This window comes from Zootoca vivipara, chromosome 3 (genome assembly GCF_963506605.1).
Source record: "Zootoca vivipara chromosome 3, rZooViv1.1, whole genome shotgun sequence".
Classification (NCBI taxonomy): Eukaryota; Metazoa; Chordata; class Lepidosauria; order Squamata; family Lacertidae; genus Zootoca; species Zootoca vivipara.
This window is the reverse complement of record NC_083278.1, coordinates 49,799,581-49,822,177: the sequence shown is the minus strand read 5'-3', so window position 1 is coordinate 49,822,177 and position 22,597 is coordinate 49,799,581. Positions and strand designations below refer to the sequence as shown.

Sequence of the window (22,597 nt, the reverse complement as noted above, 5' to 3'; positions counted from 1 at the left end):
TTTTCATCACAGACCCTATGTTTTGTTAATAATGCTCAGAGTCATCTCAAGAGGAAAAATTAATACTGTGAAAGAAAGATTGGACAATGCCTTCATCCCCTGGTTCTGTTCTCTTGGTTGTTGGTAACTCCATATTGGCATTTTTAAAAAATCGAAAAACAGGTCAACTCCCTGTGTTGGTGTTATGCTCCAGTCCCATCATTGGTGTACAATGTTATACAATCCAAAGAATGTTATAAAAGGAGTTTTGTTAGAAACACCAGAGTTGTTCAGCACTGTGTAAGTAAATAATGATGGAAGTACATAACTGAGCAGTTCCCTCTTTTGTTGCAGGACCAGTCTTACAGAAGCTCTTGAAAAAATGTGGTGAATAAAAACTTGCTCTGTTTACAGGGGGGAAATTCTGGTAAGCAACTCTATTTCTTGTGCTTTTGTAGTTGTGCCCATTAAATTGTTTCAACTGCTCTGCTTTAATTTCTACTTAGATAGGAAACCTATAATTTTACAACGTTGGTTACTGGTGTGGGCAGTATTTTCCTCCTTTTCTTTTTTCCATTATTTTAGTTTTGCATGAAGACTTTTGGGTTATAATGAGAAGTCTTGAAAGAAATCAAGCTGAGCCTGGAGGCAAGGAATGCACTAGACAGTTTAATTTCTGAAACAGCTTCCACTTATTGTGCTGTGGCTTTTACAAAGTACTTAAAAGCCTTGGAGCTAAAATCTAAGGGAGGAGTATTATACAGGTTTGCCTTAAAAAAGAAATTTTCTATTGCATCACGCAAACGAGTATTATGGTTCAGATAGAACTATTTTTAAAAGGTTGATATAAATGATTTCATAACAGTGTGGAGACTGACATACCACATCTGTTTCTTATCTCTTGTACCATTTCTTTTTTATATACCGGTAGGACTGATTTTGTATAATGTTACTCCTTGTTATATCAAACAATGGCATATAACCTCCCTAGAGATGATCCATGCAGATTTCTCATTGGAGGAAAGGACTTCCCATATAATTCTACTTTTTGTTCATCAATTTCCAAGTGTGCTGACTGAAATTAGTAACTCTTGTTAGAGACTTGGAAAAAGGTGGAAGATATTACCGTAGTGTCTAAACAATTGGTTTTTTCCCCTCCCACCCCTCCCCCTGGACAGAAGAGTAATAAATCTATATTTGTAGATGGTAGTTGCCAGTCATCAGAGTATTCATTTGAATACTTTATAAAGGGGTGCCATATTTCAGCAAAATTGTCTGTATCAGTTGCCATCATTCAGGGCATGTACTCTCTTAGTTTTTCAGATAAAGCAATATGTTCTGCTTCCATTGTGTGATGTGTAGGTGATCCAGTCCTTTCCCATTTTTTCTTTATATTTTTTGCTGCTACCAGAAGAAAAGTGATAAGTTCCTTGTGCAATAATCTGAGTGACTTTAAAAAATTGTTAATAAACCTAGGCATGGGTTGCATTGTACATTGTGATTCGTACTTTTACTTATTTCCGTAAATAACCTTTCCCCAAATGGCTGGACAAATTCCCATGTCCATCACATATGGAAAGACATGCCAATTACCTTGCACCATCTCCAGCATGCTGAAGAGGATGTTTTCTCTATATAGCTGAGTCTTATAAGTGTTAAATGCCATGTATCTATTAACTAAAAAAAGCCCAAGGGGTAAAACATCCACAAGCACCACTTTGCTCTCTCTTTTACCCTTTTGCTGCCTGCTCAGCAGGACTTTGGATATCTTACATCCTCTGCCATCAGTTTTCACCCTACACAACCATTCAGTAGGATTGCTCTGCAAAAGCAACATACATTCATTTCCATATCACATAGCGTGGCATACTAGTGCCTTGACATAATTATGTGATTTATTTAAAGATATTTATGGCTTTTCTGTACGTTCATATGCACAGCCTCAACAGTAAGGATGTGGCCTCAGTGAGAAAACTACACATTGCTTGCTGACTAAAAGATCTCTCCAGGTTTTTCTTTTAATCTCTTTGGCACATGAATTATGAAAACAGCATTGGAGCTTGGTGTGATTTTTAAAAAATGAATAACACATGATGAAATATTTTTATTGGGTTGCTTATTAATCAGGTTGCTGAGCTCAAATTAAGACAGAAACCTGGGAAAGTATCCAGGCTGACCAGTGACAGGAACTGGAATAATGATGCTCATGTGCTAGGTTTTTTTAAAAAATGCCCAGGAGGACTTTCATCATAGCTATTTAAAAAGAAGCATCTGTTCTATGTATGCATAGCACTTGGACTTAGGATGTGTTCCTGCTTATTGTCTCATTTCTCAAGGATCATTTGGTTCTGATGGTAGTACTGAAGAGAGATAATTATGGGTAAGATAGTTGTGGTCATTGATAGGATTTGTTCATATAAATCATAAGGTAAAAAAGCTTATCTAGTATGATATTGAATTGATGCACAGTTTTATATTAATACTGTTTCAAAGGGTGATTCTGCATTCTTTCTAATGCCTGTTTAGTATTTTAAATAATATGAACAGGAACAAAAAATACTTATTTAATTTAGCATTTTATTTTCTCAATAATAAACATTTGGTATCTTAACACTCCATCAGTAGAGCATCTTTAGCCAATTACCAGTAGCCATTTTCAAAATGAAGGCCCCCAAAATGAAGCAGGGGACAAACCATAGCACAGTAGTAAGGTCATGTGTTTTGCGAGGCTGAAGTCCCTAGGTTCAGTCTCTGGCCTCTCCAGCTATAAACACTGGGTAGGTAGTAATGTGAATGCCTCTGCCTGAGGGTCGAATCAGATGCAACATTCAATGTAGGATTAAATTTAATATGTCCAGTTATTTTATTCTAAATAACATTAATAGGGGAGAAGGGAAGACCAGGATTGGGGCCATGGAACATGGGGAAGGAGGACAAGCCTTTTCCCCCCTTACCATGAACCTTATGAAGAAGCACCCCCTTGAAGCTGTGGTTAGCCCCAAAAAGGAAGCTGTCACTGGCATGCTGACAGACGTTCGTGCTCTAGGATTTAGCTGCTTCCTGTCAGTGATCTGGTTCTCAGTGTGCCCAACTTTATGAGTGGTGGTCAACTAAATTTTACTCAGACCAGATCCATTTTAATTATTGCCCCTAAGTTATGTTCTACCGGTAGGTACATAGTATGTTAACACACACATTCATGCTGAGATTTCACTGTCAAGAGTGGCTCAGGATTTCATGTCCACCATGACATGTCCCAAATATATTTCATGCCACCCATGTTATGGTAATAACAACTTGCAAAACAACATCAAACCTGGGGTTACATGAAATACATTCAACAAACACAACAAACACAAAGACATAACCAGCTGTGCATTCACATAAATAATGCTCTTGTATATTTTCCATAATATCAAATATTTCTCTTACACATAATCAGCACATAAAGTTCAACAAAGTAAACAGAAGTCCCAATAGATCAGTTCATTCATAAGGTCCAAATATTTGCTAGTTTCTATTCCATGTATGTCTTAGTATATTCATAAAATCCAAATGGGAGCTTGCTACAGTTCCACAGAATCTTGACAAGGATTTCCGGAATAATGGCCTTGTTTTGCCTTCCTGGGCTTTGTCAGTTGTACATGTTCTAAATAATATAAATGAATACAATGTCATATTTCAACATATATTAACAAATAAAATAATAATATTGTTTATATTGTTTATATTATTTTTTATATTGTTTGTTGTACCCATGTTACGGGGCAAACTCTGGACTTCTCATCTTTATTTCCCCTTCTTTTAAAGCTCTCACTTAGGATACTTTGTGAAAAGCTTTGATTATAAACCAAGTCTGCCTTCATAGCTGTGCCAGCACAGAATTACATCCTATATGGGGTTGAGGGAGAGAGGCTGTGCCTCTTCAGATATTGTTGGGCTCAAGTTCCCACCATCTCTGGCTATTGGCCATGCTGCTGCTAGGAGTTGGAATTCAACATCTGGAGGACCCTTGCCATGTGGGGTGATATGGTACAGGAGAGCCCACTGCAAACACCATGATCATCACGATGTTGCAGTGAAACTGTCATACATCTAGCATGAACCCAGTTGAGAGCACATAAGTTGATTTTTCCTTGGTGTGCAATCTGTGGGCAAGTTGCAATATGAAGGAACAGGGTTGGTGAGTATTTCTGGAGAGCTTGGCAACTAGCCGGAATAACATCTTGTATATCTGACATCTTCGGAGGATTTTAATAGAATGGAATATCTTCTGCTTTGCACTTGTGGGGGCGAGGGAATAACTGTGCTAAGGGTTAAAAAAAAAAACCTGCCACAAAACTGAAAAGATTTTGCTCACTGAAATCCAAATATAGTTTCCATTTAATATCCTTAGAAGTGGCTTGAATTGTAGATTGACCCCAGAAATTATGGTTTCTTTCTTGTCCTTTCTTTAATAACACTTCCCTTTAATATGCTTAGAAGTGGCTTGAATTCTAGAAAGACCCCAGAAATTGTGGCTTCTTTCTTTGCCATTTTTAAATTAACATTTTCCCTTTAACATGCTGACAGAACATCCATTTCTAAGTATTAGGTTTGTCTGTATCTGCATTCCTTCCAGTAGCACCTTAGAGACCAACTAAGTTTGTCATTGGTATGAGCTTTTGTGTGCATGCACACTTCTTCAGATACACTGAAACAGAAGTCACCAGACCCTTATATATAGTGGGAATGGGTGATTGGCTGATAGGTGTGGTAAACCTGTTAACAACAGCAATTGGTCTTACAGGAAAAACATGCAATTTATTACCAAATTTAAAATCATGGAGAGACCTGGTCTGAATAGAGACATTGGATTCTTATCTCATTATACATGTTAAAGCTATTTTTAGCCATCTCACCCCTTGCTTTTTCCTATAAGACCAATTGCAGTTAACAGTCGTCAACAGGTTTACCACACCTATCAGCCAATCACCCATTCCCACCACCCTTCTTAGTAATATCCCTCCCCACCCTCTCACTATATATAATGGTCTGGTGACTTCTGTTTCAGTGTATCTGAAGAAGTGTGCATGCACACCATAGCTGCCAAGTTATCCCTTATTTTAAGGGATTTTCCCTTATGCTGAATAGGCTTCCTCGCGAGAAAAGGGAGAACTTGGCAGCTATGATGCACACGAAAGCTCATAGCAATGACAAACTTAGTTGGTCTCTAAGGTGCTACTGGAAGGAATTTTTTTATTTTGGTTCGACAACAGCAGCTCTTGTTGTTGTTGTTTAGTCATGTCCAACTCTTCATGACCCCATGGACCAGAGCACGCCAGGCACTCTTGTCTTCCACTGCCTCTCACAGTTTGGTCAGACTCATGTTGGTAGCTTCAAGAACACTGTCCAACCATCTCATCCTCTGTCGTCCCCTTCTCCTTGTGCCCTCCATCTTTCCCAACATCAGGGTCTTTTCCAGGGAGTCTTCTCTTCTCATGAGCTGGCCAAAGTATTGGAGCCTCAGCTTCACGTTCTGTCCTTCCAGTGAGCACTCAGGACTGATTTCCTTAAGAACTGAGGAGTGAGAGAGAAGCCTTCTTTTCCAGAAGTGAGATTATGTTTGTTGTTCATGCATTTTGTACACTTTACCACTACTAACAAGAGCTTTAGCAGTGGCTAAGGGTGGGGGGGAGGAGATGCTTTTAAATTATTTGTCATCTCAACCCATTTCGATGGTTTATTTATTTAAATCTCAATAAATCAGTAGTAAAATCCCCAAGTGTATTATCTATTATTAATCAGTGCGATTTTGAAACTTGCATCAATCTTATTTTAGCTGTACTCCTTTTTTCCACCCTTGTTTTGATTAGTATTTCCAATAAGACTAGTGTGATATGACTTAGGGGCTACTGCACCATATATTTCAATATATCTACCTACCTTAATCAATACCCAGTAGAGGCAAATCTGGAGAGGCACAGTATTGGGACTGGATTGCTTTCTACTCAAGTGGAGTGGGAGGGGGGGATGAAGAGCAGGGGAAGGTGCACCTAAGCCTGAAACTTTATCCCTTCTTCGTTTCAGGAAATAACTAACAGTGCAATTCAAACCCACGATCTGCCAGGATAAGGGAGTTGGGATTCAGTGGATCCTAGATCTTCCTGGCTTAGCTGGGGCTACACCAGTAGAAGTCCTTCACCCTGGCTAAGCTGGTGATGTGCCAGAATAAGGCCCTCAGCTCAGCTCAGCTGGCGGAATTTAAGCTGGTAGAATTTATACTGACCAAAGGCCCCCAAAAAGGGACATGGTCAGTGCAGGATGGGGTAAGGAAAGACATACCTATTCTAGACCCCTTTCGGCTAGGACAGGTGATCTAGTAACCCAGCAGAATTTAGCTGGCAAATGGTAGTGTCTGTCAAATTTCTCCCGAATGAAGTTTGGAATGGGGTATCTTACACTAGCGTAACTCGTGTAATTTACACATAATTTCAATAGTTAGGATTGGACTGTTGGAGTCATTTTAATGTAGGCCTATAGAACTTGAGAAGCATATTGTACTTTCCAAATGTTCAAAGCAGCTCACGTTATCTTAGGAACAGCCCACTAAAGTAGATTAGTGTTGTTATTCTCATATTGCAGGGGCAAAGGAGTAAAAGAAAAACCTCCCCCAAGTTCCCATCCAGATGGGGCCTCCTGCAGCAGCTATTTAGGAGCAGCAGAACTGTACACGCTTCTCTGGGAGTAGGTCCCATTGAACTCAGTGGTGCATACTACTGAACAGCATTGCACTATTAAAAAACGTTTCTGCAATTAGTAAATGAGCGAATAACGTCACACTTCTTTTGGTCCTGAGCTTGTTGCTAAAGCAAGGTTTAAACCAGCAAATTTTTCTGACTCATTCATCTATTTCAGACTTGGCTAATCTGATGTTGTTGGACTCCATCTGCCCAAGTCAGCATAGCTAATGGTCAGGGATGAGGAAAGTTGTAATTAAACATCATATGGAGGGCTACAAGCTAGCTGCCCCTCCTCTTGCTTTATATGTTATAATACATAAAGCGAGTTATAATCCTGTTTATCATGTGAAATATAAACTGAATTAGATTTGAAGACAATTAGATTTGAAGACAATTATGCATGAGGAAATACAGAAAATCTTATATAAATAAATAGATCCATTTACTATGACTCTTCAAATGCTCAACGTAGTTTTCTTTGTAGTATTCAGGGTATATTTGAATTCAGTCCAGATGCTTAAGTGTAGTTTGTAATTTTTTATTTTATTTGCATTGATACATGTACCTGGCAATCTGGGAAGATCTAACTAAAGAGATTGTGTGTGTGTGTGTGTGTGTGTGTGTGTGTGTGTGTGTGTGTGTGTGTTCACAACCCTTCAGTATATTTCCAAACTATAGGAGGTTCAACCTATATTTCATTAATCCATTGGTTTAGTGAAGGCAAAATAGCTATCCCAGTCTAAAACTTGAATTTGTGCAATCACCTGTGTTCTAAAAGTATTTTTGAATTATTTCAGGTTTACAGCAAAGTATGCAGATGAACTTTTACAGAGCTGGCACTGTTTTCTTCTGTGCACAAGAATGTGAAATACCTTCAGAAAAAGGTATTTTTCACATAAGTGTCAATGTTTGCTCTGCTTCCATAGGAAATTTATTTAACTGTCAGCTGTATGTAAATAGCAGTTATGATCCCTTGTCTGCTGATGTGACAGCTGCAGACATGGCTCCTCTGTTCAAGACAACTGTACTATAGAGGATCTGCATTTAAATATTAACACAGGCTGCCTGTATGCAGACACATGTGCCACTCTGTTTTCTCATCAGTACTTTGATTGCTTTAAACCCCATGGGTAATTAGCATGATTGTTACTCAGAATATGCAGATAATCAATTAAATTAAATGCCACTGGCATTGGAAAAAGGTCAAACCAGGTTTCCCTAGTCTTTTCACAACCCAAACAGCTTTGAGGAAATAGTGTGTGCTTGTGATGTTACGTGATTTTCTCATATTTTGTCTTGATTTGGATTCTGTTCTAGTTCCTTGATAATATTTTGTTTTAAAATTGAAAGTTTCTTTCCCCCAAAGTAAATGCACATTTATTCAAAATCTGATTAAAACTATTTGGTTTCACTGTTGACAAAATTGATGAGCTTGATGCAGTGATTCCAGCTGTTCAAAATCTGATAGTCATTTACACTCAATTTCAGATACATGTTGTCCTATCCTACACAAGTTGACTTAATAATGTTTACTTCCAGCCACAAAAGTTGAACCAATATTTGTTGTTATCTGTCTATCTCAAGATAAAATTGAGTACACCTTTTAAAAATGAAAGTTGTATTGCTTACCAAAACGTTTCCAAATATTTTGAGGACTCTATTATTCTTTTGATGAGAAAAGGCTGTGCTGAATGTTCTCCAATAAGAACTTTCCCCCTGAAATGAGTTGTGTGATACTGTCTTAGGGGTTTTAATTAGGTAGTGGTTTTGGGGTTCTGATCCCCACCTTGAAAGAGCTTATCATTTGGGGGGCTATTTTAAAGTATATTATAAATTTTATTATAGATTATATGTCATGATTGGCTATTAGGATACAATTCACTTTGCAAATCAGGATTTTAAGTTTGCTGGTATTGCTACATTAGGTTTCTTGCTTATGCCTTTTGTACATGTATGCATTATCTCATGAAAGTGGAACATAAAGGAAAACTGCTTTAATATAAACTAGTAGTTATTGAGATTATATGTGGGGTGCTATGAACAGGCATTATGAAGTATTGAATTCAAGAGATAAGGTCATTGTGCATGTCATCACTGAGTATGTGATTAATCTGTAATTAATGTGCTAATTACATAAATTGGTTCTTATTCTAAAGGTTATAGGGGAAATCAAAATTCATGAATATGAATCCTTGAATAATCTAGAAATTGTAGAATGCACAACAGATGGGGCAATGAGTACTTAATTCCTGTTGGTAATGAAGAAGGATAAGGGGTTATAACTATATAATGGAACACAGGAGGAAATCATACCTCACAAACAAGTGTACTAGGGCTAAGGGATTGATTGTTAAGAAGAATGAATGCCTAGTGTTATTGGAGGATACGGACACTTCCTAGTTGAAATGTGATTAAATTGCATAAACATTGTTCTTTAGATGCACTCATATCTTGCTTATCTCTTACTACCATTTTTCTCTCTGCTTAGCACCTATTATTGATCCTACTTGTTTAGGGAGGTTTTTAATGTTTGATGTTTTATTGTGCTTTTAATTCTGTTGGGAGCCGCCCATAGTGGCTAGAGAAACCCAGCCAGATGGGTGGGGTATAAATAAATTATATTTCTACTACTACTACTACCTGCTCTTCCATTGTGGTACTCCGCTTCTTAACTACCTTTCTCCAGTTTGCCCACTCCTTCTTTCTGAGGCAGGCTTTGAGTTGAGACCTGATGGTTTCACACTCCCCATCTCCTTTTCCTTCTAAAGCCCTGGGCACATGTCTCTGCTCCATTTGTATCTCCTGCACATGTCATCTTCACCACTATTAAACTACCTGTGCTGGGAGAAATCAGTCTTTAATGAGAGTCATGTTCAAATGGCACAAAGAAAATGGAATACAATTGTTGTGGGACACAACTTTACTCTTACACCAAACATTGGGTACTCAGGGTTCTCACACCCCAAAGTTGTATGAGTGACACTGGCGGAGGAAGAGGAGTAGGGAGGGAGCGCACTGCCCCCGGCAGCATGATCCTGGTGGGGTGCCATTGTGGCTGCTCCCCCGCCCGTGCTGGGCGCCACGCACCCGCAAGCGGTGCGCCACGCCCCCAGGAAGTGTGCCGTCCCCGTCCCCATCAGCTCTCCGCCCCCCCAGTGCCAGAGCATGAAGCTCCACCACTGATGAGTGAATTTCTCCTATTCAATGGAATGCCCTTGGCAGTAACTGCCACGTCACCCCTGATTCTGTTTAACCCAATTCACTGAGAGGAACCTTTTGACTTTGAGGGGAAGAAAACCTTGCATACATTGTGTACACACAAAGAAAGAGAAAGTTTACACTTAATCTCACTCTGACCTTTTTAGCCCTGTTGGAAAAACCCATGCACCAATATATGCCTTTCCTATTCCCATTTTCTTAAATAATTGTTAAAGTTAAATGGATGTGAAAATCATATGGCTGGCATTTTATTACGACATGCATACACACACACACACACACACACACACACACACACATGCAGGCATAATTAAAGGGTTCTTGCCTAAAGAAGTATTCGAAGAGAGATAAATTTGAATTAAGGCTTAATTACCAAGATACATACCTATTAACTTCACATGATTTATTTTTTTCTAACTTGCTTGGACGACTAGTTGCATTTAATCTGAAACTGTGCTGTTCTCCTCAGACTCATTTCTTCTCCTCACTACTTTTATCAGTCATCACATTTCATGCTTTGAAGTTGGGAAATTCTCAAATTTATTTTTTTTAAAAAAACAATGAGCTCTGAGAAATCCTGCTGTGCCTGAGGTACAGCATGGCTATACAGTATGTGCTCCTCTGCTAACTGCCAGTATAAGGCAATAGTAATTTGGAAGTGTCAGTATTTAGTGTAAAATTTGTGAGTGAAACCTGCTCTACTTTGGGAAAACAGGAGGAGACAAAAAGAGCAGATAACTCTTGGCCTTGAATTTTGATTAATTGGACTCAGCCTCTGTGCCTGGTAATCTGAACCCACTAAATTAGAAAGTCCCTTTTGTTTTAAATAGCAAGTTCTTCTTATACCAAATGAATGGCATTCTTCTACATAGCAGTTGCGTGTTCAGTAAGCATTGCATGTTCATCACAAGGTCTGGAAATTATATAGTACCCAGGAATTCCAAATTTAGTTATCTCCAAATCCCATTTCTCAAGTAGTTTTTCAAATCATGGCTTAGCACAAGCATCCCCAAACTTTGGCCCTCCAGATGTTTCGGACTACAATTCCCATCATCCCTGACCACTTGTCCTGTTAGCTAGGGATCATGGGAGTTGTAGGCCAAAACATCTGGAGGGCCGCAGTTTGGGGATGCCTGGCTTAGCATGAATGTGTGGGAGTGTAGACTCCAGGAGAGGAGGTTCAGCTACTTTGCTCCTCCCTCTTCATTCTACTACTATGAGCATAAGAAGAGTCAGCTGGATCAGGGCAAAGGCCCATCTAGTCCAGCATCCTTTTCTCACAGTTGCCAACCACAGTGGCAGCTTAGTGCTATGGACTAACGTATAGCTTAATTAATCATGAGCTGTATCAAAGGCTTACACTATGGTTTTCCAGCTTATTATTTGCCAGGGAGAGCTAAAACCATTACCACATTCTCCTCTGGAAGCCTTCGTGCTCATGTGGTCATACTAAGCAAAGGTTTGGCTTGCTGTGGCATGCGAATCAGGCCATTGTCACTAAAAAAAATATCAATTTTTGTAGCAATGTGAGGGAGAAGAGCAAGATCCACTGCAACACCTCAGTGGGATAGGTGCTTTTGCATGTACAAGGTTCATCTTCTGTTCTGACCATCTCTGGTAGCAAGACTGGAAATGATCTCTGCCTGAGGCCGGGGGGCAAACCTGCCACTGAAGATTTACAATAGCAGGTGATATGTGCCATTTGTCTGACTTTGTGAAATACAGTTATTATGTTTTTACCCCTGAATCTTGCAGTTCATTGAGCTGTGACCCTCTCCCAGCCTTACCTTGCTTCCTACAGAGATACAATACCAGGGCTGAAGTCAAACCACCTGGGTTCACAGCAAGGACAGATGAAATGCCATTCAGTTCCCAAGTGTGTGGAATTGTTTCAAGAGCACTGCATTTAAATAGGTTCTGTGCATTTTCAGAACTGTTGATGCATGTAAATGCATGTAAAAATATCTACAGGTGAAACGATAGTTGACTTTCTTTGTTGCATAATTATTGCACTTTTTTTCTTACTCCCCCCTGTGTCTTTTTGGCAACCGTTCCTTACCTTGGGGAAAGAAAGAAAGAAAGAAAAGAAAGATCAGAGGTTTTAAAATCAGTTTGAGCGGGAAGGCAAAATGAACTTTGGCAAAGTTGTTAACCTACATAGGAATGGTGTGTGGTGTGTTTCCTTCCGCTTTCTCACGCTTAAATGTAACATATGCATTACTTTGTGGCACCCAATGTAAGGCTAATTTGCCTCATTTGAATCTAAAAAGGAGCCCACATCCTTCCTGTGCCCTTCAGAGAATTCTAAAAGGCTCTGCAGAGAAAACAGATGTACGAGTATGTATCACTTACAATTAGGGACGACATGATTAGGTTCTATGCTGAAGAAACTAAAGGACAAAGCTGCCCATGCAGAAAATAGGCTACTGAGATGATGAGGGGTGCTGGACACACTTCTGTTTACTTTTTCTTGCCGCAGTGATTAAAAGCATTTAAAACAGAATAGCTACAAACAAAGCCAGAGTATTGATTGTTATGCTTCAAGAAAACTCAGTTCTAAAGATGAGAAAACGTTTACAGAAATATTAACAAGAATGGACAAAATTAACTTCCACCTCTCTCTCTCTCTCTCTCTCTCTCTCTCTCTCTCTCTCTCTCTCTCTCTCTCTCTCTCTCTCTCTCTGCTTCTTTTTTGGGAGAGGGGGATTAGTATGGGAATACAAGCTTGTGTGTGTGTGTGTGTGTGTGTGTGTGTCTACTGTATCTATCTTAGACTGTTTGCAGGGAAGCTGCTGTCCAGCTCTGTAAAATGTAACAGCTTAACTAAAGTCAATTTTGAATGTGCACATTAAGGTGAAGAATGAAGACTGCATTTTGGGGAGAAGATGATACCATATCTTGCTGGAGCAGCTCTGTGGATTGGGAGTCAGGTGCACCATGTTACAGTTGTTTCATTCTTTCCTGTAGGACTCCTACCGGAAAATAGCATTCATGAACATCTGCTTGGTCCCTAGCACATGTGCTATTGGATCCCACGGGTTCCATTCTGTCCGCCATGATATTTAACACCTGTATGATGACACTGAGAGGCATACCTGCCAAGTTCCTGCCGGGAAAAAAAAGGAATCGGCAGACCGGAAGTAGCACTGTCGCCATTTTGGAACTGGGCGGAGCATGCTCAGAAGCGACTTTTGATGCTGCTCTGCCCAGTTCCAAAATGGCCGTCATGCCGGAAGTCACGCTGCGGCCATTTTGGAACTGGGCAGAGCAGCATCAAAAGTCATTTCTGAGCATGCTCCGCCCAGTTCCAAAATGGCCGTCACGCCAGAAATCGCTTCTGTGCATGTCCAGAGACTCCAGACATGCGCAGAAGGAGCCTCCCCTGGCCAGTAAGTAAACCGGGAAAAAACAAAAAAATCCGTTTTTCCAGCTGGAAAAACGGGGTTTTCCCAGGGAATACGGGAGACTTGGCAGCTATGCTGAGTGGTGTCATCCGAGGATTTGCAGCACAGTGTCATCAGTATGCTGGTGCTACTTGGCTGTGTCTCTCAGTTCCATCGGAATTAGGAGATGCTGTGCAGAAACATCCCAGGCAATGCTGGGATGGCAAGCTATGGTTGTTTTTGAACCAGGATAGTCAAACTTCAGAAATCTATGCCTGGGTAACCTTGTGAGTATGCCACTGCAATGCACTGTACATGGGTCTGCCCTTGGAATTGGTCTGGATGCTGCTGCAAGTGCAGAATGTGGCTGTATAGCTGTTGGACTATAACACTAATTGTGAAAGGATTGTACTAGTTACCTGTAAGGCACTGGGTTCTATTCAAGGTGTTAGTATTTGAAGCATTGGATAGTTTGAAGCACAGATGCCTGCAGAATCACCTTCTCCAATACTGCCAGCTCATACGCTAAAAGCTGTGGTGTTGACCCTGCTCATGGCCCCATCCATGGGCATGGTCTGTTTGACAGTGACAAGAGATATGGTCTTCTCTTAGATGTCACCCCCAGTGTGGAACCCTCTCCAGGTATAACTGCATTTGTTCCGCCCACTAAGAATTGCACTGTTAAGAAAAAGACCCAATTGTTTAGAAGTCTTTGAATGTAGTAAATATAGCTGATTATCTGTTATTCCTTGACTCTTGTCCTGTGCATTCTGAAATGTGTGTGTGTAAAATGTTGTGTGAAGTTTTTAAGGTTTTAATTTTTTATATAGTATTAGATGATAAGAGTTTCACGCTCCACTGACTGAGCTATATACTTTGACACAACTTTGTTAATATATTCAGAAATGTTTATCTGAGTGTTTATTGTTGCTATATTTTTAATTTTATGTAATTGTTGCATGACATATGCTCTGACAAAGATATATCTCAATGCAACCATGTTAAACAGTTTAAAGATGGAAACAAATAAAAATATGTTACAATTAAGATTAATTGACATACAAACAATGTATTATTTGGGAAACTATCTTAAGCATGGTGGTGACAAATCTGATTAAGATCTGGCTAAGACTCTACCTTCTAAATCTAAACTTAATGAATTAATCTACTGAGCAATCCTATTGATGCTTTAATTACTGTTAAGAAGGCAGATTGAATTTAGCAGATTGAATACATGCAGACCATGTGTGTGTACATTTTCTGAGAAGCAGCCTCCCCCAAATCCAAACTGTCCTTAATACAAACTGCCCTGGAAGTTTTGGACTGAAGGCAAGTTAGCTGAGCAAAGGAGAATTCAGTTTCAGAAATTTAATTTTGTTTCTGTATAAACTAAAGTGCATATTTTTGACAGTTTCTTCTGTCTTGTGCTGGCTCATCCATACTTCTGTTTGTCCCTTGATTTCTAGTCACAGGTCTGATAGATTTTAATCTTTTCCTGCCACTTTCCCCAGGAATACCTGCTCTTTACTGCTGAATCGGAACAAATGTCATTCCGCAGAAAACCCGATTAGCATTTGTTTTCCCAGGAAAAGTGGCAAGATGAAAGAAGAACTTCTCAGACCTGTGACTGGAAATCAAGGGTCAAACAGAAGTCTGGATGAGCTCTTAGTGACTACCTTGAATCACATCAACAATTCATAATTTTTCATAATGGGCAAAGATGGAAAGCTGTTTGACCTAGTTCATGGGCACTTTGAGAGTTCATAAATATGGGTAAAAAGTACAGTGGCTGCTTAGGTAGCATTTTGTACTCAGTTGCTGTTAATAACCAATGTGGGCATTAGCCCCCATGTACCATCTATTAATAAGAAGCAGTTATAAGGAAAAAGTGAGTGGAAAGCCAGACTATGAGTAAAGTTTTTGCAACATGCATTGGAAAAAACTGAGACCAGAACCACTGATTTCTGCTAAGTAGTTCTGAAGGAGCTGAACAGCAGAAATATACTGCATTGCTTAGTCATTTGAATTTTGTTTAGACATGACATGAGAGTTATTAAAAAAAGCCATAGCAAGTGTAAAGAAATGTTAGAAGTTGTGTTGGGAATGTGTGTATACACACAGCTGCCTTTTGTAGTTTGCTTTTCTTTACAACTTTTAGTAATCCATTGTTTTATACATTTTTAACTGAATATGTAATTAAAAGGAAGATCCACACCAAACATTTAAAACACATCCAATGTGTACATTTAAAACACGTGAGTTTCCTGAAAGAATCCTGGGACTTGTAGTTTCCCTGTCATGGAGCTACAATTCCCAGTACTCTTAACAAATTATAGTCCCTGTAATTCTTTGAAGCCATGCAAAGCAATGAGATACGTATTGATAGGTCACTATTAAAATTGAATGTGTTTAATGCCTTAAGACATTAAAGTATACATTAATACTAATTAGTTTTACTAGGTGGACAACCTAGCTCTTGTTGCAGTGGTAAAATGCAGGCTTTAATCCATGGGTAGGCAAACTAAGGCCCGGGGGCCGGATCCGGCCCAATCGCCTTCTAAACCCAGCCTGCAGACGATCTGGGAATCAGCATGTTTTTGCATGAGTAGAATGTGTCCTTTTATTTAAAATGCATCTCTGGGTTATTTGTGAGGCATAAGAATTGGTTCATTTTTTCTTTTCAAAATATAGTCTGCCCCCCCCCCACAAGGTCTGAGGGATAGTGGACCGGCCCCCTGCTGAAAAGGTTTGCTGACCCCTGCTTTAATCCATGTAAACACTAACCAAAAGGTTAAGAGGGGGTATCATTTGTGCCTTGATTACAGAAATGTATAATGCAGGGTTTGGACTAGACAACCCTTGGTGTCCCTTCCAACCCTATGATTCTATGATTTATTTATTTTTTGCTGCAGAATACATTTTGGTAGGTTCTTCGCCTGGAATGCAGAAAGATATGCAAGCATAGGGATTGAGCAAAATAATCAGCTGGTGTGTGTGTGAATGGATTAATCAGGACGGCACCAGGGCTGACTTCTCTTGCCTTGTAGGAGTTGCCACAGTGCCATTCCTTCCCATGCAGTCAGGTGAAATGGGAATCCCATGATCATGCAGCAGGAGTTCACACAGGGACTTAACCCCAAGCATAGGAAGAATACTCTTCTTACATGGGCTATGTACACACCATACATTTAAGCCACACACACCCTGGGTGTGTAGTTTGTTAAGGGTACTCAGACATGCAGCTCTGTGAGGGATAAACTACAGGTCCCAGGATTCAGGGGGTGCTTTAAATGTATGGTGCATATGCAGCCCACATCGGGAGCTCTTCATATTATCCCTGGCAGTGTAGGAAGGATCAGTGTTGCTGCCACTACTGTACCACAGGCATAATGCAAGGGCCAAACTCTATTTTTGGATCCATTTAGTTATTAGTATGCTTTTGAACATCTATAGTACAGCTCTTATTCTTACTATGTATTCATGGGAGTCACTTGGGGGCCCTTTTAAGGGGCAAAAGGTATCTATTTATAAAACGATTTGTAAATCCAAAATATCGGTGCCCATGCTGCCTCCTTGCATAAAATCCAGGTAAATTAAGAAATCGGAAGAGTAATATATATTGGATAATAGGGACGGGGGGGTGAGATTCCAAATTACATTTTCTTGGAGGTTCAGGCAATCCATATAGAAAATTCTATTAGCAAATAAACCTTTAGACAGCTGACATTATACTTCATTTAAGCCTGGAAGCTGAAATACGTGGTTCAGCTTCTAGATAAAGTACATTCCCACTTATTCAGGGTTTCCCCCCCTTTCTTTTAATAGAGTTTATAGTTGCTGCTCCTTGCACTGTGCTGCCTGGGATTTTTTCCAGGAATCAAAATGAGCTAAAGACAGCAGCTGCCATGGGGCCAAACAACTCCCCTCTTTCCAGCTCAGCCACTACCCACCCATACACTCATTGATGGGACTAAAGTCCCTGGCTGTGGTCCCATGTAAAGGAGCACAAAAGCCTGTACTGTGTCCTTAAAGCTCACTAAATGCACATGCTGATGGATGGATTGCCAGAGAGGGTGACTCCTATAACAAAAGGCCCTTCCTTCAAGAGTTCTTCAAGCTTGCAATTTCTATCCCACCTGAGAAAATCAGACATGCACTTAAGTCCAAATCTGCCCAAACTTTAACTTTGCATTCTTCACAGGTTATATAGCACAACCAATGATGTTTAAGACTAGTAAAGCAATGGCCCCTGCAACACGGTCTATGTGGGGCTTCCTTTGAAAAGCACTCACAAACTTCAACTGGCTCAAAGAGCTACAGCCAGATTGCTGACTGGGGCTGGTTACAGGGAGCAGAAAACTCCCTTATTAGAAAAAGCTCCACTAGATACCAGTCTGTTTCTGGGCACAATTCAAAGTGCTGTCCATCTGCTGTCACCAGCATGTAAATGTTTCTGCTTATTTAACAATTTTTACATATTTAACATGGAGCTATTCCCATGGTATTTCCTTCCCAATGTTGCTATGTTTAAAAGTCCAGTTTCTTTGGAGTTCCAGCATGCTAAGAAATTACACACACACACACACACACACACACACACACACACACACACACCAAAAAAGAAGAAGAAGCGTATCTTTTTTTTTGCTTCTTTTTGCAGTGTAAACAATTGCAGAGAACAAAAACCAACAAAGCTTGTACTTTAAAAAGTATTCAAAAGGATACATTTGTGCATATTATATCATAATACATAAAGATAATGTGAATCTTTTCCTTAATTTTTTTTATATTCTAGACAAAGATTCATATCAAAGAGGTTTAAACGGTTCCTCTTTTCCTAAACTTACTTGCTCCCTAGAGTTTAAAATGGAGCCAGCTCATTGTTATAAGTCATTTTTGTCTTTAAGCTCATAACAGTGAATTGAGTTTCAGGAGAATAAACCTGCAGGGTGAAGTACATTTTACTACATATTCATACACATCCAAATAGGCCACTGGAGCTTCAAATATTTTGTTATTATAATGGGTAAAGTCCTTAGAAGCTATACCCTATAAAATGTTGACAAAATGCTTTCATTGTCGTCCTTAGTAGCAGTTGGAGTACCAAGTAACTAACATATGAAAAGAGTAATGTTTTAGACCTCTCAGGTGTATATATTTTGCTGCACGTGTTGAAACAGGCATCCACTTCTGAGAGAAAGAAGAAGTTCCCCTGTGACACTATGGCACTTATCAGCTCTGGTTTTAGGGAATGTGGAAAAAAGTGACCAAGATAATCCCCTCCTTTTAAAGAGTACAAAAAGCTTTAAACTTTTGTGAAAGCAGTGTGAAAGGGTACAAAGGTGTGTCTTTTGGTCTTAGTGCACAATAAATATGATTGGGCAAATCAAAGTGACCTTCTAAAACTAAGGGCATAACTTAATAACAGTATGAATTTGAAAAAGAAAATAATACAATTTATATATTTCTGCTTCAAAGAAGAGTAAGCCTTCACTCTTTAAAAATAAAACAGACCTACTTCGTAGCTTATACTAATTAGTGCTCCATGATATAATGGTTGCATAAGTTCTTTTTATAAAATATAAATAGATTTCCGGGGAAATGACAGAATCTGCCTGTCTTGCAGATGGATTTCAATGGTGCTTGCTTAAACAAGTTTGCTGAAATTACTCTCCTTCCAACTGAACACTGCTCTTTTCCTTGACTGAAACTGGTACAAGCAAAGAGAATGGAAAAAGAATTCACTATTAACCAAACAAAACAAAAAAGGGAGGCCCTAACACTCATAGAATTATCTGGCAATGAAACTCTGTTCAAAATGGGAAGAGTTGGCAAAGTGGCCTTTTGTTGGGAGCTTGGAGGTGAGCCTCCTTCTCTTTCATTTCCTGCATTGGAGAGTTTTTGATTACGCCTGCTCAAACAGCCACTTTGTGCTAATGTGTTTTCTTGTGGATTTGCCAGGTGACCCCCTGACTCATGGGCACCCTGCCAGTTCCGCCACAGCGACTGTTCCTTAAACAAGCACAGCAAGTGAAGTCAGTTTTTGCTACTGCTGTCCAGATGGAACACTGACTTTCCTGTTCCTTTTCAGCTAGTGGTGAATATATCCTAAGGTTGTTTTTGGTGAGTTGTTGTTGTTTTAAAGTACTACCTCAATGGTTCTCAGAATGCCAAAAGAAAGAAGATGACTTTTGATGATGGTCTGCAAGATAATTCTTCTTATTCTTGATCACTACATCACCCAAAATACTAGTGGATTTTCATCCCATGGAGTGCTCTACTTTGGTTTCTTCGGTTTCCTTCCATCAGCTTCTTTCTGTGAGGCTTATCTGTACATATAAAATGAAGGATAGCTCATAAGCTACAGCATTTGTTCTGGAGAGGGGCAGTTTTGTTAACAGGAAAAGGTGATCATGTGGGTTTATTTCTAGTGTGTGTCCTTCTCCCCACTCCACCAACACCAGAGCAAAGGCAACACATCTATAATTGTAACATTGCTGTTGTCTTGCTCTGTCCATACTGGCTGTAAACATCAGTGCCAATTAGGGGCTGAATAAATGCTGTGAAATGACACAACATAACCGTAAATTTGTTCCATGTAACATAGATATGGAAAGTAGCAACTGAGAGAAGCATAAAAGAAAACAAGAAAGGGCATACTTGACATGGTACAATAGATAAGTCTTTCTTTCTTCCTTTCTTCCTTTCTTCCTTTCTTCCTTTCTTCCTTTCTTCCTTTCTTTCTTTTCTGTTCCTTCTTGACAAATGCCAGGAAATTGTCTTCTGTGGGCAACAAGGACGTCTTTTCATGTGCTATTTCTATAGCAGGTAGAGGTGAGAGGGGATGCGGGTGGCGCTGTGGGTTAAACCACAGAGCCTAGGGCTTGCCGATCAAAAGGTCGGCGGTTCGAATCCCCATGATGGTGCTCGGTCCCAGCTCCTGCCAACCTAGCAGTTCGAAAGCATGTCAAAGTGCAAGTAGATAAATAGGTATCGCTACAGCGGGAAGGTAAACGGCGTTTCCGTTTGCTGCTCTGGTTCGCCAGAAGCGGCTTTCTCTTACATACTAGGCCTGGGCGATATATCGATATATCGCCCAGGACCAGTATGAGGCGCCAATATAGCTTATTCCTCCTTCTGCATCTTTGAACTGCTCGACTGAGGAGTGTGCAGCTTCCCTTACCTCAGCCAAGCAGTTAAAGGAGCTCCCTGCCCAGGACTGGCTCCCGTGAGCCGGCGGCGGAGTGGAGGCTCCGTGAAACTGCTCAGCTGGGGGGAGCACGGTTGGTGGTTGCCCGCTCACCCGTGAGCGGGGGGGGGAGCGCCAGGGCTTTCTCAGCTGGGGAAGGGGAACCTTCCCGATTCCCAGCTGAACTGTGCAAACAAGCTGCGTTGTCCCAGCCCGTGAGCCCCTGGCTGAAACCGCCTCAGTTCCTGAGGTAACAAAAAAGTTACAAAATAGTATTAAAAAATAACAATCCTAGTGTTAGTATGAAAAATGTTGAAATAAAAATTTGTTTATCACTGAAGAAAGAGAGAATTAAAAGTATTGGGTAATAGATCCTAATTAAAGCAGGGCCTATCCCTTCCCAGTAAAGAAATCTGGCATTAGCAACACAGATGTTATACTACTGACACAATTAAACAGGCATACCTCCCACTTGGCACATTATGCTTCTTGCTTGGTTCTGGATCAGACCTTACACTTTGGCAAGTCACTTAATTTCTGCCTCATTTTCCCATCTCTATGCAGCAGAAAAGACCACATGACTTTGAGATCAGCATTTTCTTCTTCCTCTTCTCACTTTTCTTTTTTTATTTCCATCATGGAAAATAAGCAGGAAACATCACAGTATTGCCTGGAATGTTGTTTGCTGTTATACCTGTCTGGACTTCATCAAATATTAGTGATTTCAGATGCTTCTTCCCACTGGGTCAAGGAATAAAATACTTTGCATTAAAAATGGAATGAGGTCCCTGTGGATAGAAGGCAGAATTGACATGAATTTATCTTTCTGTAACATACCACTAGGATGCCTCTCTACATTCTGGGCTAAGCAGAAAATGATTGGAATATATATATTAAGAGTACACTCTGATTCAAAGGCATGATGAAGCAGGCAAGGCATTTATTTATCCAAGAGGAGTAGAAAGCCTGCAATACCTACGTACCTCTCTTTGTTTTCTCTGTGACTCATTTTTTATTAGAGAATTGGAGGGAGAGGGGGATGATATACAGAAAATAGGATGTGCAGACAATGGAATTGGAAACCTTATTTGGAATAAACTGCTCAGAATGTTTTAAAATATTGAACTAAAAAAGGATGCCTGATGCTGAGGGAATTGTGCCTTTAAAAATTATAACAGTGTGAGGAAATGATTTAGTCTGGGTAAAATAGTGAAGGCAGATAAATTATCACTCTAGTACTGCTGCTCTGGTTAGACTTGGAGCTCTGTGCAGATTTTAAAAAATCAAAAAGTAAAGATTTAAAAAAACACTTTAGAGGTCCATTTATTAATTTGCCTTTATTGGTCACCAGGCAGGTCAATGGCTTGTGTCTGGGTGCTCAAAGCCTTGCTTAAGCAAGTTGTGTCTGCCTTACTATTTCCATCTCTAAAATGGATAACAGTTATCTGCATACTTGGCAGGTTTTTGCTCACTTTTGCCATTTAATTCCTTAATGTGTTTTGCGTTGTAGTTGAATGTGACTTAATGCGTAGTCAGCAACTGGGTATACCTGTTCAGTGTTCTGCTCTGCATTGCATTTGGAGTTCTAGTTTTGTGTTTCTATCTATGTTGTCTCTGTTAGGGGCTGTTATGTGTGAATGGAGCTACTCAGTAGCTGGAGAGTTATGAACATATGGAACAGCTGACAGTATAATTTACCCATGAACAGAATGTTTTATGTGGGCTTTTCCTTTAGGTGCCTGCTTTCACAACATTGCACAGATTACAGGAGGCGGGGTGGGTGTCTGGAAAGATTTGAGAATCACCTCTTTTGGGGGCACCAATACCCAATGAAAACAGCACAGTCTGTTTATTTGGCAGTTCTTGTCTCTTCCATGCAAAACTGATGACCACAGTGAGTGGGAGGAAAGCAAGGGCAAGAGTTTACAAAAATTTATTTAACGGTTTCTAGCCCATTTAGCAATATCAAAAGAGTCTTAAAAATTGCTTTTCCCCTTCTGAACCATTCTGCTTACGCAAGTTCCCAAATCAAAGCTGTATTTTTAATATTTTCATCTGTTATACACCTGCCATATTGTACACAACAACCCAAGTACATGAAGGAT

At 39.9% G+C, this 22,597-nt stretch overlaps 1 protein-coding gene across 12 annotated transcripts in view; it reads left to right on the top strand.

Annotated features, from left to right (window-relative positions):
* FYN (FYN proto-oncogene, Src family tyrosine kinase) overlaps positions 1-22,597 on the top strand; it is a 117,710-nt gene that overhangs the window by 54,443 nt on the left and 40,670 nt on the right. For 7 of the 12 annotated variants that reach the window (XM_035109101.2, XM_035109107.2, XM_035109094.2 and 4 more), the window contains one exon: positions 334-406. The exons of 1 other annotated variant lie outside the window; for it this stretch is intronic. The gene's annotated coding sequence lies outside the window, so the exon portion shown is untranslated. Of the gene's footprint in view, positions 1-333; positions 407-5,431; positions 5,573-7,498; positions 7,586-22,597 lie in introns of all 12 variants that reach the window. 4 more of the 12 variants (XM_035109105.2, XM_035109098.2, XM_060272640.1 and 1 more) reach the window with 2 other exon arrangements.